The sequence below is a fragment of the Misgurnus anguillicaudatus genome, unplaced genomic scaffold (genome assembly GCF_027580225.2).
Source record: "Misgurnus anguillicaudatus unplaced genomic scaffold, ASM2758022v2 HiC_scaffold_29, whole genome shotgun sequence".
Classification (NCBI taxonomy): domain Eukaryota; kingdom Metazoa; phylum Chordata; class Actinopteri; order Cypriniformes; family Cobitidae; genus Misgurnus; species Misgurnus anguillicaudatus.
The window spans coordinates 2960162-2980249 of record NW_027395279.1 but is presented as its reverse complement, the minus strand read 5'-3'; the positions used below and the strand labels follow the sequence as shown (position 1 = coordinate 2980249).

At 38.6% G+C, this 20088-nt stretch overlaps 2 long non-coding RNA genes across 2 annotated transcripts; both read left to right on the top strand.

Moving 5' to 3' along the window:
- Positions 1-1525: 1525 nt before the first annotated feature.
- On the top strand, positions 1526-18747 carry LOC141362804 (uncharacterized). The gene is made up of 3 exons (XR_012368389.1): positions 1526-1652; positions 16102-16200; positions 18719-18747. It is a non-coding gene; the product is annotated as an uncharacterized lncRNA (long non-coding RNA).
- LOC141349122 (uncharacterized) lies at positions 2128-13869 on the top strand. The gene is made up of 4 exons (XR_012368366.1): positions 2128-2212; positions 2721-2815; positions 13529-13659; positions 13742-13869. It is a non-coding gene; the product is annotated as an uncharacterized lncRNA (long non-coding RNA).
- Positions 18748-20088: the final 1341 nt, after the last annotated feature.

Here is a 20088-nt window from a genome sequence, read left to right as displayed (position 1 = left end):
ATTCAAAAGATGTCACTTCGAATGGCCTGAGTTCTTTAACAGTCAGATCAGAGCGGTGTACTACTGCCAACCCGCCTCCTCTCCCTACCAATCTTGGTTTGGCTATATAACAATAGCCAGGAGGAGTCAGCATATTTAAATGAATACAATCGCCAGGTTGCTGCCAAGTCTCTGAGATACAAAACAAGTTCAATTTTTTCTCAAGGATAAGATCATTTATTATGGATGTTTTGTTTGTGATTGATCGCGCGTTTAGAAGAGAAATGTTAAAGTTCTGATTTGACGTTGTGGGAGCTGCTGACAGTCTGGTGGGATAACACAGGTTTTCGAAGTTAATTCCACTGTTCTTATGCTGGTGGCGCCTACAGCGATCGGGCGTGAACGTAGATGGAATGAGCGCATCATGTCCATAAATAAGAGTCTGTCTTCGTTTACCGCGATGAATATAGCGTGGACGACGAGTAATACCGAGCGAGCTACAGAGTTTATACAGGGTTGAGTCCAAAGGGGTGTAGCAGCGTAGAAGTTTGAGAGTAGTGGGGGTGTAAACATGCTCCATTTCCAAATTGTAAAAAATACACACACACAGTATAGAGCAAGCTGAGAGGACTTTAGTACAGGTGCCAGCGGAAAACATGACAGCGACACGGCAAAGTTTCCACAAGTAACTCTGCAAACGTTAATGCTAAAATGCTAACATGAATAGCTCACAACACAAACAGTAGGGTTTACACAGGCAACACAACAACAACCCGCTAAAGCTACATGTTAGCCAACCAGGTTCACAACACACACCAGTCCGCGAAGTAATCAGCGTATAGTAGTACGCAAACCACAAAACAGACCGGGGACAACAATGAGGCAAGTGGGTCACAACACACTTACCACAAAGTAGTCGCAGTGAAGGGAGAGAGGAAGAAAGCTCATGCAGAAAAGGAGCCGGTGTGCTGGTCCGTAGCAAAACAGAACGAGTGTGTTTTCAGGTGTGTTAAAGTTTGTAGCAGAGGTCCACGGATGAAAGTTTGTAGCAGTAGTCCACAGATTGGAAGTTTGTAGCAATAGTCCACGGATTGAGAGTTTGTAGGAATAATCCACAATAGTCCACGGATTGAAAGTTTGTAGCAATAATCCACAGATTGGAAGTTGTTACAATAATCAGGAAGTTTGTAGCAATAATCCACGGATTGACACAAGCAGCGATGCTTCCGGGAAAATTCGGGATGCGCTGAGAAAAGATACGATCCACAAGAGTAGGTCAACAAAAAATAGTCCAACAGGGCAAGAAAGCCCCGGTTTATAGTGGCAGGCACACGTAGATAGATCAACACAACGAAGTCCAACAGAAGAAAACAGAAGAAAATAGATGAGAACAGTAGAGACCCGGCGAGTAGCGGCAGACACACACGCACAGCGTTCACTCAACCGGAAATCAAATTATATGAATAAGTAACAGTTGGTTCTGTACATAAAAATATATATTCGGTTATAGATAATACCTTTAAATTGTTTTAATAGTGTTATATATGTCAAATGAAATTTTTTGACTTTCATTACAGGTTTTCCTCGTTATATCTCTGTGTATGTGTTTGGATCAGTTGGTGTTGTTTTATTCATTGCTGTTACTCTGATAACTGAACTGACACTGAAAACAGGTGAATCAATACAATTTATTCTTTAATAACTTCAATATCATATTTTAAAACATCTCTTTATAATACACTCTAAAAAACGTTGGGTGGTTTTTTCAACCCAACTGCTGGGTTGAGCCAGTTGGGTTATTTTGTTGGGTTGTTTTATCAGTGTTGGGTAGTTTTTGTGTAACCCAACTTGTTGGGTTATATGTTGGGTAATTTTGAAGCAGAGCCAACTTAATAGATACATATAGCTGTTTCTCAATATTACTTTCTCTAGTCCACAAAATGTATTTTAAACATAAGTTCAGGCGAGAATATATATGTATAATGTTCAAATTTGCAGTGGGTTTGTAAAGTGAATGCCAATTTTAAAGTTTAGTTACACAAAGTCGGCGCGAATGTTACCGGCGCAACCACCGGGTGTCAGTGTTGTTCTTCCCCAGAGAGAACTTCTCCCTTCCCTCACACAGACTCTTGCCACACCACAGCAACAACGCTACCTGACGCGGGAATTTACTCACCTCAGGATTCATGAACGTTTTTTCATCGACTTATCTTTGATTTATTTGAAGGAAAAGGTTTGTATCATTGTTTTTAATCATTTAAACTATTTCTGAATGCAAAAGTATGCAAAATGATGGTTCACATGACAGAACTCTTATTAAAAGTTTTATTAGCTTCCGTTGGCTAGTCTGTAATGCCCAGTAAATCTGTTCATGCTTGCTTTTAAATGATTTAAATATTTCGTTTTAAATATCAAATGTTTTATGAAATATGTCTAAAGCATGGCTTGTTTTAATAATTTTAGAAACGTTAGAACATATTAGAAGTTCAGTTTAAAACAGTTAATATGAGGAAGAAACGTGTACGTTTTAAATAAATAATCGTTTGTTGAAAAAGTTGAAATTAAAATGATGCTTTTAATTTCATGTTTAGATCATGAAACTTTAGCCTTGAGTTCACAGACAGGGTATCACAACACATATTGTGAACTCTCATTTGGTCTGTAAGTTACAGACATTTTTGTCTTTTTCAAATGTTTTTGATGATGCCCACTTAAATCACAGTTTTGGCTCTTTTGCTCAGACCCTGATGGATAAAAGATGGATATTTTTTCCTGGAGAAGCTAAAACAATGTCACTTTGAGGTTCTGATACCAGCTTTTACAAAGTTATTTACAGGTAACATGAAAATGCACTTGTTTTTTATTATTTAAAGTGATATGTTGATATTACAATGAGGCATATCAAAGCATTTCTTTATTAAGAATCCCTGCTTATTTTGCTGTGAGTATGTCATTTTCAAAAGTGGTATGTAAGGTTGCACGATTAAAGGAATAGTTCATCCAAAAATTAAATTAAACTCATGATTTACTCACCCCTAAGCCATACAAGATGCATATGTCCATCATTTTTTAGACGAACACATTTTGAGAGATTTTAGAAAATGTCTTAGATCTTTCAGTTAATCAAATGTAATGTTACAGGGTCCACTCCTTCACGTCCAAAAAATGTGCATCCATCCTTCACAAAAGAAATCCAAATGACTCCACGATGATGAACCAAGGTCTTCTGAGGGTAATCCGCGCCGTTTTGTTGTAGAAATATCTATATTTAAACTTTATAAACAAAAAAACTAGTCTCTGGTAATACCGCAATCTTAGAATCCTCTGTATTCAGGACAGCTCTCATCTTGAATGCGGAAGCGATCAAGATGGCGCCATTAGCAGAAGCTAGTTATTTTTGTTATATTTCCACTAGGGCTGCACGATTAATCGTATTTTTATCATGATAACGATATGTGCGCCCCACGATTAGTTAAAGACAATCGTCACGATTAATGTGTAAAGACCCAGCACAAAGCAGTCGAGAATCCAGCAATGTGTTTGCTTGATATGGGCGGAGTCAGAGTATACAGAGTGAATATTTGCAAGCGCTGTCTGTATTATGGTGGAATTAAGTTGCCATCACGAGATTAACAGTCAGTCATCTTGAACGAACATAATGGCAGAGCAACAAGAAGAATGTGCAGAAATACGTACGTTAGTTCCCCGAAAAGAATTATATACTCCATTGTTTGGATATTTCGGATTTAAGGAAAGTGATTAAGTAAGTTACGAGTCTTGTGCAAACTGTGCTTTTTTCGTCCAAACCAGAAATATCAAGATTTAAAAAAGCTGAAGACACAAGCCGCAACCATAAAACCCTGATCATCCACGACATACAATTATATATTAGAGCCCTGCATTTCAGCCTTTTTACACCCCTCTGGTGGGGTTTCGGGCCAATTTTAACGTCACAGTTGATAAGTGGGCCAGGCCTCTGGCTTTTTAGGCTTCTTCATCTTTTTATATTATTCAATTTAATTAAAAGAAACGTTGAGCAAACGTTTTAACCTATCGCACGAGTCCGCTACGACACACATACATTTACAATGCACCTGTTGCAAAGGGATTAGCGTCTCCGCCCGCAGCACCAGGGGGAAATATAAATGAAGGACTGGATTAAAACCTTAAAATACTGCGCATAATCTCTGCACACAGCATCCAATACAACATCTATAAAAGACTTCTTCCTGTAGTCATGTAAGAATGCGGTGTAATTTTTTCTTGTTTGAGATTGGACGTCTTTCTTAGTTTAGCTTTACTGTTGGATACACGTATAGCAATGTTGTCTGTTAAAGCATTGCATTTTAATTGATTTATAGCGAATGTGTAAGGTAAGGCAACCTGCATGTTTATTTCGTTTCATGTTTATTTCGTTTCGTTTTGTATAGCCCTTTTCATTATTTTTCTGCACTCCGTCGCGACTGTGAGCAACAGCAGCCTGCCTCTGCTTTTTAAAAATAGTGTGTGTTGATAATAAACATTTAAACAAACATTGTTATATGCTGAAAATATATATTTTATATAAATGTTATTTTAGGCAAGTGAAGTGTTAATTTGAGAGACTCAATTGATCAAACATGTCGTTAACTTGCAGTCGGCCGCTATAACCGATTGGTCATCATCAAAAACCTTAATTTAACAAACACAAAATGCTCTAAAATGTAAGAAATAAAAGATATTTAATTATTTTTACAGTTAAAACAAACCTGAACTGCTTTAATTGCTGTAAGCTTTAATTGCTGTAAGAGTATAAGCTTTGAATCTGTGTAAGGAGTTATTTTTGCTATTTCTGCTGATTTCTTTTGCAAAATCTATGCAGAATTTTGCGGAATGATTCTAAATGTTTTAAAAAGAGAAGGGGAGATGTGAATATTACAAAACACTAAAATATTTTATAATATATAAAATATACATAGCCTAATATTATATACATGGCTATTAAGGGTAATAAAAGTACTGAAGTGAATAAAAGTTCTTCAGAGAATGATCGTGATTTCTAATCGTGATCAAAAGTTTGAGCAAAACAATCGTGATCATCATTTTTCCTGGAATCGTGCAGCCCTAATTTCCACAACAACACTGCACGGATTACCCTCAGAAGGCCTTTGTTAATTATCGTGGAGCCATATGGATTTATTTTGTGAAGGATGGATGCAAATAGTTTTGGACTTGAAGGAGTGGACCCCATAACTTTACATTTGATTAACTGAAAGATCTAAAACATTTTCTAAAATAACTGTTACGATCCCAGATGGTATTTTTAGGGGTATGAATGGAAGGCAACAATATGAAATGATTGTGGATTTATTTTTGGTGTGTGTATGGGAGCCAACAACGACAGACAACAGAAATAGTGGGCAAAACTGTGCAATTTATTAATGTACAAAAAGGTGTTTAGTGGTGTGACAAGGTGAATAAAAGGTGATGATATTTACAATATTTACAAGTAACAAATAACAATGACACAAAAGGGGAAAGGTGCACGAGCGGTGCCAAAACAAAGAAACAAACAAAACAAAACAGTTCTAGCTAATTGTTAACCCTCTTACCTACGCTACAAAATAAAAGGTAATTAGATAAATCTTCAGCGTCACACGACGCCCTAACTTACCTACACTACCTACCCAAACACAAAACGTACAGAGGGTGGCACACGCTCCTAAACTAGTGTCTCTAATACAGTGAATGTAACCTACGTGTTGCACAATGTATGTCACGTGACGTACTTACCTGTCCGCTTTCCCCAATATCAACAAAGTCACACACAACAGAGCGAATGAACACTAACGTACAGATGCATAAACAAGTGACTAATAAACTGGGAACGAACAGTCTGACATACAAAAACGAGTAACAACACAGAAAATGAGTTTTAAACAGTATAACACAACAACAGGGGTTTACAATAACAGTAACCAGCATACTGGCATGAATGAACAGCGGTGGGTTTTAAATAGGCGGGATCGGGTGTTGATTGGTGGATCGACGAGTTCAATTCAATTCAATTTTATTTATATAGCGCTTTTCACAATTTGGTAATTGTATCAAAGCAGCTTTACATAATAGATGCAGTGAAAAGCACAGAAAATCGACAGATATCACAACATAATAAACAATAGCACAAGCAGTTAAATTTGCTACGGCTATAAATCAACATTATAAGCAAACGTATTACTAATGCAACGTATAGAAGTTAAGCCCAAAAAGGCTGCCTCCCCGGGTTGAAAAACCCCCTAGGAGAAAAAAACCCCGGAATTTTAGCCGGGGAAGTAAAAAAAGTCATAGGAGGAAAAAATCCTTGGGAGGTATATATATATATATATATATACACATTGAAAAGGAAGGAGATTGAGCGGAGATTAAGCGGAGATTAAGCGGGTTCTGCCGGTGGTCTTTGGTCAGGCATCAGCTGGACATCACGTTGAAGAACAGCTAGTAGATCAGTTGTGTGCCGACTTTCACATGTACCGGAACTGGATCTGTTTGTCTCGTCCTCGGGATCAAGGACGAGACAGGGAGAGAGAAACAAAATCTTATTAGCGTAGGGGCCGTTCACATAGAAAACAAGTGTCACACAGTAATGTGGTTTTAGTCAGCTCGGTTCCGGACAGGCTAACTATTGCTGGTTAAGTGTATTACATATAGTTGATGATTTTAGAAACGGAAACAGAACTCGTTTGACTAAGGCCAGAGGCCCCACTGCCGAGTGACGTCACACAGGATAATTAAGATTGACAGGAAAGGTGTCCAATGGCCGGGATCTGAGAAGACAGACAGCGGAGAAGAGAGAGAGAGAGAGAGAGAGAGAGAGAGAGACAAAAAAAACACAAAAAACCAACAAACAACAGAGCACGTAAAACCCCTCCCCTTAAGAACAAATACCTGTTTGTTTTAACATGAAACAGATGTAATTAATTATGAACACTAGACTCGGGAAAGTGCATCTGCCACAACATTCTCAGCACCTGATTTGTGCTTAATTTCCAGGTTGTAACTTTGAATGACCAGAGACCAGCGCATTAATCGTTGATTCTGGTTATACATGCGAGACAGAAAGACTAATGGGTTATGATCCGTAAACACAGTAACAGGTAAAGAAGATGAGCCAATGTAAACTTCAAAATATTGCAATGCAAGTAATAATGCCAAAGCTTCTTTTTCTATGGTAGAATAGTTGAATTGATTTTTATTGAACTTACGGGAAAAATAACACACAGGATGGTCAATGCCCTGCTCATCCTCCTGAAGGAGAACAGCGCCTACACCCACAGCACTGGCATCAACTTCTAGTTTGAAAGGTAATGCAAAATTGGGTGCAGAGAGAACAGGTGCATGACGCAACAAACACTTAACTGTTTCAAATGCGTTCTGACATTCATTTGACCAGACAAAGGGTTGTGACAGACTTAACAAACTACTAAAGTGGATAAGCAACAGTGGAAAAGTTTTTACAAAAGCTACGGTAATAGCCGGCCATGCCCAGAAACCTACGCAGCTCACGCCGCGTGGTCAGAGCGGCGAACTGAGCAATGGCTGTGACCTTCGCTTCGATAGGTTGCACTTGACCATGACCCACCTCTTTGCCGAGGTATGTCACAGTAGCTTATCCAAACTCACACTTCGCTAAATTTAGCATTAATGAGGCTTTTGTAAGGCGCTCAAATACAGTTTTCAGAAGAGATACATGTTCCGACCACTCTGATGAATAAATCACTAAATCGTCCAAGTATGCATTACAATTCGGAACACCTGCCACTAAACACTAAATTAACAAGCCTCTGAAAGGTTGCAGGTGCGTTCCGGAGACCGAAAGCCATGATGTTATATTGTAGGAATTTATCAGGGGTTACGAAAGCGGAGATATCGGATGCACGTGGGGTAAGAGGAACTTGCCAGTATCCTTTTAATAAATCCAGCTTGCTCACAAAGCGAGCAGAACCTAAATTATCTATACAATCCTCCATGCGAGGCAGTGGGTAACAGTCAGCCACTGTAACAGGATTTACCTTTCGGTAATCAGTACATAACCTAAATGTTCCATCAGGTTTAGGTACTAACAAGCATGGGGAACTCCAAGCACTGCAGCTCGGTTTAGCAAGACCATTTTCTAGTAAGTACTCCACTTCTTCATGACCGATCTTTTTGTTATATTTACTCTGTAAGGGTGTTGTTTAATAGGAATTGCATTTTCAACATTAATGTCATGCTGTAACACTGTCGTTTGTGTTGGAATGTCACCAAAGAGAGATGGAAAAGCTCTAATTAATTCTACAATGTCCTGTCTTTGTACTTCTGTTAAATGCATGAGAAGTGACGGCAAATCTTTCAATATTACAGAGTTTGATAAACGTGCGCATTGATGAGGGGGGTTGCGCAGCACAACGCCATCCTCATCAGCTCCATCCGCAGCTGCAGAGGATTCTACAGGGGAGACTACGGCTACTGGAGAAACAACAGGCTTTGTCATGTTTTCTGTAACTGAATCCTGTGTATTTCTTTCATGATATGCCTTTAACATATTAACATGACACAAACGAGATTGGCGTTTTCGATCAGGAGTGCATATAACATAATTAGTGTCACTGATTTTTCTTAATACTTCGTAGGGACCAGTAAAGCGTGCTGACAAAGCTGAACCGGGGACGGGTAATAAAACCAGAACTTTGTCACCAGGGTTAAATGAGCCAAGCGCAGCTTTCTCATTCAAAGAGACGTTTCATCCCTTTCTGTGCAGTAGCGAGAGACTTCTTAGCAAGAGAACAGGCAGTATGTAGTCGTTCTCGGAATTTACAAACATAGTCCAAAATGTTAGTTTTAGGACTTGTCTCAATGGCCATTATATTTTTTTTTAGGACTTTTAACGGCCCCCTAACCGTATGGCCAAAGACGAGCTCCGCTGGGCTGAAACCGAGACTTTCTTGTACGGTTTCACGAACGGCAAACAATACTAAGGGAATTCCCTCGTCCCAATCTTTTGCTGAATCGAAACAATATTTTCTCAACATCGACTTTAGGGTTTGGTGAAACCGTTCCAGCGCGCCCTGACTTTCGGGGTGGTACGCGCTGGAAACGTTGTGAGAAATGCAGAGAGATTTCAAAACTTGGGAAAACAACCTTGACAGAAAGTTAAAACCTTGGTCGGTTTGTACAATTTTCGGTAAGCCAAACGTTGAAAAGAATTTTATTAAAGCTTTTATTAGAACAGGCGTGGTAATTTTGCGCAGGGTAATTGCCTCAGGGAAGCGGGTAGAGACACACATCATTGTCAGCAAAAATTGGTTTCCCGATTTCGTTTTAGGCAGCGGCCCCACACAATCGACAATGACGTGTTCGAAGGGTTCCCCAATAGCAGGAATGGGCGAGAGGGGAGCAGGTGGAATCACCTGATTTGGCTGCCCCACATACTGACAGGTATGGCAAGAACGACAAAACGCAGCTACATCCGACTTCAAACCAGGCCAAAAGAAATGTCTAAGAATTCTGTTGTATGTTTTAGTGATACCAAGATGTCCTGACAACTCGTGATCATGAGCTAAACTCAACACCTGTTGTCGGTAAGGAGTAGGTACTGCAATCTGGCATACAACATCCTATTCTTTATCTGAGGCTGTAATCGGCCACCATTTACGCATCAGCAGCTCATTTTCCACAAAATACTCAGCATTTCGTTCTTTAATGGTAGACTTCCCTAAAGACTTAACAGCATCAAAACACTTGGCGAGAGACTGGTCCTCTTTCTGTAGTGCAATTATTTGTTCTCGGGTCACCGGCAATTTCAAATCATTAGTTTTAACATCTGAACTAAGCAACTTTACTCTCTGCTGCTTCTCTTCACTAACAGCTGTCACAGGCACCTCCGGTGCGAAAATCGGGGGATGAATGAATCAGCCAGGTTGACCACATCACCCGCTTTCCGCAACTGAGCGCGCGTTAGCACACAAGCCAGGAAAACGTCAGGGTATGTCTTAGACAAATCATCCTCACAAAACACATCAGGTTTATCCAAAACCTCTAACACTGGCATTACTTTGCCCCCTGCCAGGTCATTACCTAGGATGAAGGTAACGCCTTTAACTGGAAGTGAATGCCGTACACCGACCCTCACAAACCCAGTAACCAGCTCACTTTCAATATGTACACGATGTAATGGTACATTAATTATTTCCATTTCTAGTCCCTGTACAAGCACACTGGAACCGCACGACGTTTCCTCAGACAAAGGCAACACGTCTGCAACAATAAACGACTGTGCAGCACCAGTATCTCTAAGCATCTGTATTTGTTTTTGATCCTCAGGTTTGCCAGTTAACGAAATTAACCCCTTCAACAAGAAAGGTTTATAACTAGAGTCAGGTACTTCACACACAGCTTCGGGCTTACATAAATCCACTACGGTGTTCACAAAACCAACACTTTTTGGTTGCTGTTTGCGTTTTAATGCAATGCAGTCAGAAATTACATGTCCCTGCTTTTGACAATAAAAACATTCCCTTACCTCTTTGGGACGCGGGGAGATAGTTTTTGGAGTTGGGGACTGTAACTGGGGTGACGAGATCTTTTCAGATCGTGCAGAGGAAAACACATTTTTGTGAGTCAACACAAACTCATCCGCCAGCACTGAGAGAGGGAGGTTTCTTTCTGTTCATTCAGGTAAACCACCACTCGCTCCGGCAGACAATTTTTAAATTCCTCCAACAAAATTAATTCCCGCAGAAAATTGAAATCATTAACTTTGCTAGCAACACACCCCTTATCAAAAAGTATACCCTTTTCTCTAGCAAACTCCACAAAAGTCAAGTTAGGCATTTTCCGGTGATTTCTAAATCTTTGTCTATATGCCTCGGGCACCAACTCGTAAGCGCGTAGTATAGCAGCTTTCACTGTGTCATACTTTAAACTGTCTTCTAACGACAGGGTAGAGCAGACTTCCTGGGCTTTACCAATCAGCCGACATTGTAACAACAAAGACCAAACATCTTTTGGCCAACGGAGGGAAAGCGCAATGCGCTCAAACGCATTAAAATACGAGTCCACCTCTGACTCCCTAAATTGAGGCACTAACGCAATGCTTGCTCACATCAAAGGTAGCCGAGGACGATTCGACCACCGGGGAAACATTAGGATCTGGTGCGGGAGTCTGCTGCGCAGCTGAGTTGGCGGCAATCTTCATCGCTTCCAGCTCAAGCTGTCGCAACTTTATTTGTTTCTTAGCCTCTATTTCCAACCTACGTATTTCCAATCGCAGCTCTAACTCAGCCTGCCGCACTTGAGCTTTTTCTTGGGCTTCCAGTTGTAAACGGGCGAGGCGGACCTTCAGCCGCGCATCCCCTCTGGACCCAGTAGACACGGGAGAGAACGGTTCGAACTGGGGCAAGCCGGCCTTGGCGTCGGACTCCTCCTCGGCCTCAGCGGCAGCCTGTTCCCCCACACCCTGTTCATCTTCGGAGTTAGAAGGCTGTGTAAGTTCGGCACCAAGTGAACGCGTCTCCCCATCGGCCTCCTCATCAGCAGCGACCCCAGACATAAGCAAAACATTTAATTCAATCAAACCTTGCAAAACTGTATGTTTGATTTCTTTTTTAAGAGTCTGCCTGACAACGGAGATTTTGTAGTGTGCTGCAATTGCAAACAAATCATCCTTACTACACTTATTTATCTGCCCTTTGGTGGGATTTTTAATAAATGCTTGTAAATCAAATAAAGCTGTGTTTCGATTGTTTATTCCTACACACACACAAACCACAACACCAACACACCCACCAGCAAAGCGCAAAATTACTATCGGGCTTACAGGCCTCACAAGTACGTCGATGACGCCAACACACACCAAAAAAAATAGTAAATATAGTAGAAAGGGACGAGCCCCCAAATTTGTTACGATCCCAGATGGTATTTTTAGGGGTATGAATGGGAGGCAACAATATGACAGGATTGTGGATTTATTTTTGGTGTGTGTATGGGAGCCAACAACGACAGACAACAGAAATAGTGGGCAAAACTGTGCAATTTATTAAGGTACAAAAAGGTGTTTAGTGGTGTGACAAGGTGAATAAAAGGTGATGATATTTACAATATTTACAAGAAACAAATAACAAAGACACAAAAGGGAAAAGGGGCACGAGCGGTGCCAAAACAAAGAAACAAACAAAACAAAACCGTTCTAGCTAATTGTTAACCCTCTTACCTACGCTACAAAATAAAAGGTAATTAGATAAATCTTCAGCGTCACACGACGCCCTAACTTACCTACACTACCTACCCAAACACAAAACATACAGAGGGTGGCACACGCTCCTAAACTAGTGTCTCTAATACAGTGAATGTTACCTACGTGTTGCACAATGTATGTCACGTGACATACTTACCTGTCCGCTTTCCCCAATATCAACAAAGTCACACACAACAGAGCGAATGAACACTAACGTACAGACGCATAAACAAGTGACTAATAAACTGGGAACGAACAGTCTGACATACAAAAACGAGTAACAACACAGCAAATGAGTTTTAAACAGTATAACACAACAACAGGGGTTTACAATAACAGTAACCAGCGTACTGGCATGAATGAACAGCGGTGGGTTTTAAATAGGCGGGATCGGGTGTTGATTGGTGGATCGATGAGTGACGTCACACAGGATAATTAAGATTGACAGGAAAGGTGTCCAATGGCCGGGATCTGAGAAGACAGACAGCAGAGAAGAGAGAGAGAGAGAGAGAGACAAAAAGAACACAAAAAACCAACAAACAACAGAGCACGTAACAATAACTGAAAATGTGTTAGTCTGAAAAATGATGGACATATGCATCTTGGACGACTTGGAGGTGAGTAATCATGGGTTTCATATCATATCATCTCTTTAATTGTATAAAATCGTCAAGCCCATCTCATCGGTAAAGCCGGTTCTGTGATTAGTAGTTAATTGCCATTATGTAACGTGGTGCTTTAATGAAAGCAGAGAAGAGGTGAATCCATGTGCAAAAGGTGTTTATTTAGTAAAATCCCAAAAAGGGCCAGCAAACAAATCCAGTCAGGGTAATCCACAATCAGAATCCAAATAACAGGCGATATATCAGGGCAGGCGGCAAACAGGCAATAAATCCAAATAACAGGCACAGGTCAAAACAGGAACAGATACAGATACCAAAACAGATACAGATAACAGATTCAGATAACAGACAGGATGGGGCGATGTAATAATCAGCCAGGAACAGGTGAACAGGAAGTGACTTATATACAAAACAGACAGGAAGTGTGAACTGTGACATGGCATGATGAGTTTCAAAATAAAAGTCCAAACAAAGCAGAGAATCAAAATACAAGTACAAATAACAAAAATACACAGAATACAGTACAAAACCATTACACATTAACTGAAAACAGGTGAAGCACCATTTACTACACGCAGCCGTAGTTCACTGACAAGCTAGCCCATATAGCATTCATTATCACATAAATTTACATTAAAGTTTTATTGAAAATGAATGCATGATTTGTCATTTTCAGAGTTCACAAGACTTCTCTGTGTTATTTTCTGACCATGCCGAAAAGCTATTTGAAACTTGGGCATTCCATTTTACAGACAGAATCCTCAACTTCCCAGCCAAGAACCAGGAGCATCAACAAATCACCTCCAGGTACACTCGGGAATACAATAGTTGATTGCTGAGTATTATGACAGTAAAGTTACTAATTTAACCTAAACATTTTTCTCTACAGAACCCCATGATGATATTCCAACTCCTGTCTACAAAAGTGGGAGGAAAATCTTAAGCCTATGTAAGTAATGGAAGTATTGCACACTTTGCTTTGCAAGCAACCTAAAACATTTAATAGTTTGTTTGTGAACTAGCAAGAAGACATGTTTACAAGTAGGAATAGAGTTAAAACTCGGACAAGAAAAATTGTCTTTCACTCGCAACTCTAAAACATTAACTTTAGGGACAAACGTTATTGTCCAGAACTGTATTCATTACATAATATATGCTAATAAAGTGTTGGCTATATTAAGTAATAAGGGCAAGAATGCAGGTTGTTGCAAAATCAAAAAAATTGGGCTTACTCCCAGGTAAAGTGAAGTGGCAGAATCTGAAATTACTGTGAATCTGAGTTATAGAGTCTTATAGAGTTAAGAGTATATTGTAAGGTTATTGAAATAAAACAGAAGTTTATACATTTCATTACAATTAAACTAGATACTACATTTGTGTGTATGAAATATGAATTGTTTGGTTTTGTATAATAATGCTGCATCATGCATTTAGAGTCTTTGCCTGCATTCTAACAAGTGTTTTGTCTGTTTTCAAAAGGTTGGGACCAACATGGTTGCATTCTTCTGAGAGGCTGAGGTGACAAAACCATTCCCTTTTGTCCTTGGATTGGAAGATGGCGATCTCTGCCATCAAGCCTTCATTGTTTTTGACAGACAGTCACTCCAGCAATTCACCCTCCTTGGTGATGTTGACATGTTTTAAACTTTTTTATGTTTTGAACATAAAAATGCTGCCTTGTGTCCCTTTAATGTTAATAAATCATCTTCGTAAGTCTGTATATGGTTAAATGACTCATTACCGGACGAATGAAGTCTCATGCCTGCCCCTACCGTCTGTAGAAAGAATACCCCACTCGAAACTTTGCTGTATCCGACCTGGTTTCCTTCAGTCTCGCAAAGTCTCAGATATCGCGAGAAGCAGTATCACTTTACAGCAAACAACACAGAGAAAGGCGAGCTAAACACGGCTTGCCATTGTTGCAAATGGCAGAGCCGGGGAAGAAGCATCGAAAACCCTTGACGGAAGGGAAACCTAACTGGATTGGAAATAAGCTGATAAACTTGGTTCCGAGGGGGGAGGGACAACAGTTCGTTTTTACAACAGTGTGTTTGAAAGCATTTACTTTCAGACACTAGGGGGAGCTCGTAGAGAAATATTACGCAGACTTGCCTGGTTTCCCTTTAATTTTACTAAGCAGTGCACATCAGTGTGGGTGTTTTTGAAGACTGTTGTTTACAAACTCCCAAGAAGGGAATCCCTTTCTATAAGAAGTCTGTGTAGTTATTTGTTATGCTAAGGTGATTTTTCATGTTGATCATATATTGACTGTTTGTGCAACTTTGTGTTGATCTTATGTGTTACATTAACCATTTCTTATTACACGGTTCTCTAAAATGCTAGATTCTGATTGGCCAGTCGTGACATTCTACTACTGCTCAAAACTAAAAACTCCAATGCTGCAAATCATTTTGACAGGTACAGTTTTATATTACACAAAAATTAAATATCATTGTCTATTAATTACATATCCGACATTAAATTTACAAATGATTAACCCAATGTGTTTGTGACATTTGTCCTGAAGAAACTGTTGGGGCTTTTTTCTGTGATGACATGCTGCCAATACATTATCCCTTACTTGTACAACTTTTTACTTGATCTAATTATAATGTTAACTGGGTATCTGTCATTTTAGATTGTGAGATATAATACTAATATATTTTTTTATCAGAAAGTTGATTGTTTGTGTAGGGCTATGTACTCTTTTATTGTTCATGTGCAATAAATATGCTTTTTCAATTAAATCTATGCTTTGTTATTTATAGACACCACAATGAAAGGTATGAAAGCAATTTAAACCACAAAATTTCAGCTTTAAACACATTAACCAAACATTGTGTTGTTACAACCCAACAAAAAGTTATTTCTACCCAACAGGTGGGTTAAAAAAAATCAACCCAACAAGTTGGGTTAATTGTACAACCCAACTTGTTGGGTTAAAATAACCCAGTGTTAACCCAGCGTTGGGTTGCAAAACAACCCAAGTTGGGTTAATTTTAACCCAACGTTTTTTAGAGTGTATCTAGTTTAGTCTTTGTTGCATGACTGGATAAGGACAATTTTTTTATGTTAAATATCAAACATTTTCTGATCAAACTATTTTAAGCTGAATTCACTTTTATTTACAGTAAAGCATCTTTAGATGTAAATAATGATTTATTATCTGATGGTATAAGGATTGAATTTGTTAGATTTTTTAAGATGCTAATATTTATATATAATTGTATTTTCTCTGTTTCTCATCAGTTAATGGTGATCGTGCACTGATGGATCTGAGATTCATTGTCTTTCCATCTGAATGTTTATTCATCTTGTCTGTGCTGATTTCAGGACAACTTGCATCCAGTGAGTAAAAAACTAAAAACAATCAGACATTGACTTTATGAGCTGATCTATCTTCATTGTTTCCTTCCCCTTGTGTGTGTGTGTGTGTGTGTGTGTGTGTGTGTGTGTGTGTGTGTGTGTGTGTGTGTGTGTGTGTGTGTGTGTGTGTGTGTGTGTGTGTGTGTGTGTGTGTGTGTGCGTGTGTGTGTTTGTGTGTGTGTTTTACATTTATTTCACAAAGAAAGGTTTTATAAAGTCTCTGTATTATCATAACTGTATGTTGACAAAAATCTGGCCATTCGTGTGCCTCTCTTAACTCTCTACATATTATCTATATATCTATAAATATTTGATGATGAAGTTTCATATGCTGCTTTTAGTGAAAGTTTGTGATGTGATGTCTGTGTTGTGTGTGTTTGTTGATTTGTTGTAAAGCTTTTGTTTGATTGACAGTGAGAGTTCAACAAACTCTGCAGGTGCTGCTTCTCTATTTGAGATCTTCATCTCCTTCATTTCCTTTATTTTCACTCACAAGGGATAGTTCGGCCAAAAACGATATTAAACCCATGATTTACTCACCCCCAAGCTGTCCGAGTTGCATATGTCCATCGTTTTTCAGACAAACACATTTTCGGATATTTTAGAAAATATTTTAGATCTTTCTGTTGATTAAATGTAATGTTACGGGGTCCAGCAATAGTCCACGACCTTCAAGTCCAAAAAAGTGCGTCCATCCTTCACAAATTAAATCCAAACGGCTCCAGGATGATAAACAAAGGTCTTCTGTGGGTAATCCTTGCGGTGTTGTTGTAGAAATATCCATATTTAAAATGTTATTAACGTTATAAACTACCTTGGACGCACTTTTTTTGGACTATTGCTGGACCCCGTAACATTACATTTAATCAACAGAAAGATCTAAAATATTTTCTAAAATATCCGAAAATGTGTTTGTCTGAAAAACGATGGACATATGCAACTCGGACAGCTTGGGGGTGAGTAAATCATGGGTTTAATATCGTTTTTGGCCGAACTATCCCTTTAATCCTCCCAATACCAGATGTTAACATTAATACTAATTAATGTTAATTACATACAAATACAAATTAAAGTTAAATGATGGCAAGCATTATGTGTTTATCATGTCATACTGTAGATCACATAAGGTCTCAATGTTCTTTACAGGCCTATGCCTTACACACACAGTACCTGTTAGTAGGGTGACCACCTGCTAATAAGCCCAATGGGGGACAAGGGGTGTGTTTCTGAGAGACAATGTGGGACACTCCCTGGCCTGGCGGTGCACCCGACCCACGGGCCGACTTATTGATAGTGGTTTACCCATTTCTAGCACATACCACTTTACACTGCAAAAAACTTATTTTCTAGAAAAAAAATATTGTGTCTAGTTTTTAGACAAAAAAAAATCAAATTTAAGTGATTTTGTGCACAAAACAAAAAAAATCTGCCAATGGGGTAAGCAAAAAAATCTTGAACATTTTTCTAAAACACTAAATTCAAGGTTTTCTCCTTGTTTTATGCACAACATCACTTAAATTTGATATTTTTGGTCTAAAAACTAGACTTATTTTCTTGGGTCGTTTTGCTCCTTAAGAAAAAGCATCTTAATTTAAGAATTTTTAGATATTTTTACTGAAAACAAGACAAAAATACCAAGACATTTTTTTCTTGAAAATCATTTTTTTGCACTGTACATGGCATATTAATAATGCCCTATTCCCCTAAACATGATGTATGCTCATGAATAGGCCAACCAATGTGTATTTTTTTAAATAAAGATTCATAATATTTTGAACATTCAATGATTGACAGATGCACTTTCACTTACGATGTACTTTAGCTATTTAATTTATTTTTCATTATAATGTATTCACTTTAAATACATTATAATATAAAATTATAGAATTAACAGGAATTGAAGTAGCTCAACAACACAGAAATGGTTAAAAAAGTCATAACTCCAGGGGTTCACGTAACGAGAAGAGGGAGGAAGGATGGTGAACTTGCATGTTAGTAAAGGCAGGTGCAGGAAAAAAAACTGTTCAGTGTTCTGGAAACATCTTTAGGACTTCAGCCACAAATATTTATTTTCCCAGTCTTTCTTGTACCCACACCTTCTCTTTTTAATTGATGATGGCGGTGCAGAGTCAGACTCATGACTGACTGTCGCTGTCATGACAACAATGAAATGTTGACAACAACCTAGTCAGCAGTTCAGCTGAGGGGCAACAGTAGCGTGCTAGTAGAGTGGCAAACGAGCCTGAACTGTCTAGTAATGTTGGTTTGGCTGCATGGGGCTCAAGGATATATAGCGACCAACTTTTTTTAAGCAGGCATTGATTATGCGTGACACGGTCACAATTTGCGGGACGGATGAATTGGGCTTCAAACGCTGTGCGTTCACGCGCTACGCGGGACGGGTGGTCACCCTACCTGTTAGAGACACCTGACATATTAGTACTGACTCTCTCTCCAGATCTTACTAAATATGTTTCCTCTCACTTTTCTGATATTACAGAGATTAAAACGCGTCTGCAGTCTTGTAAGGTTTGTATCGTTTATTAAGCTGTACTGATCTGAGATTCTTAACCCCTGTTTCACAGACAAGGCTAAAAACGGAAATGAAGCAGTAAGAAAAGTTAACATTATTAATAAATGGACTTTTATTCTATTAAAAATATATATATACAAATGCTATAAATTTAACAATTTAATAGAAAAAAATAATGTTTATGTACAGTTCAATGCAAGGGCACCACCATCTTGCAATACCGCAGCGTGAGATGTCACGGGGTTGGTTGTCCGGAATGAGCTTGATAGATACAATGGTAAAGAGACGGATAAAAAACAGACAGCGGAGGACAGATAAAGAAAAATTAAAACTAAAAGCAACCGGGCATCAGAAGACATCAAAAAGGAGGCCGTTAAGACAGTTCAGGTTTGAGCTGTCTTGACTGAAAATAAATTGCATGGACAGATCTTAAAATAAGCCTGTGCCATTGTTTTGTCTCAGGATACACCAGTAAAGTATTTTTCTGAAGCATGTTTAAAAAAATGCTTAACCGTCTTCATTTAACTAAGGCCTAGCCCTGGCATTAGCTAAGCCTTGTCTGTAAAACCAGGCCTTAGTGTCTTATTACATAATTCTACAAAATAAATAAATACAAAAATATATATATATATATATATATATATATATATATATATATATATATATAACATGTTTTGCTCTTCAAACAGAAGAAAATGAGATCTAAACTAAGTTCAGCCAGAAGATCACAGCAGAACCAAAACCAAGATTCACAGGTGAGGACCTTATAAGATTAAATTGATTTTACATTTGACCTACCATATAAGATATATATCATGTCAAATTATTGTCTTAAAGCAGATGTAATAATATTTTTCTAAACATCCTGAACACAGAGATCACAGGATCAGGTCACACTCAAGCTACTGGATCAAAACAGAACATAGCAGAATCCCATGAATTGAATCATCTATTTGAAAACTGAAGACCAGGAGACTGTTAGAATGAACATTTGATTCAGTCTGATTCAGACATCTCACAAACAATTCATCAAGCAGATCTCACAAGCTGATTCGTCACGAACACCCAGTTGACCATTATTTCAAACTCTTATGAGGTCTAATAGACTGAGAGTTCAGTGTTATTCTTCATTTATAATGTAGATCGTTTTGTACATAGAGCTATTTTTTCATTAGCTAATGCTTTGTTTTACATATTATTAGACACAAATAGACACATTTAAATACCTGTACTGGTAGGTAATGTTCAACTGTCAAATTACACTTTTGCTTTGTGTTTATGTGTTAGTTGGATTTTAAGACAATAAACTATAACTTAACAAAATAAACAAAATAAAA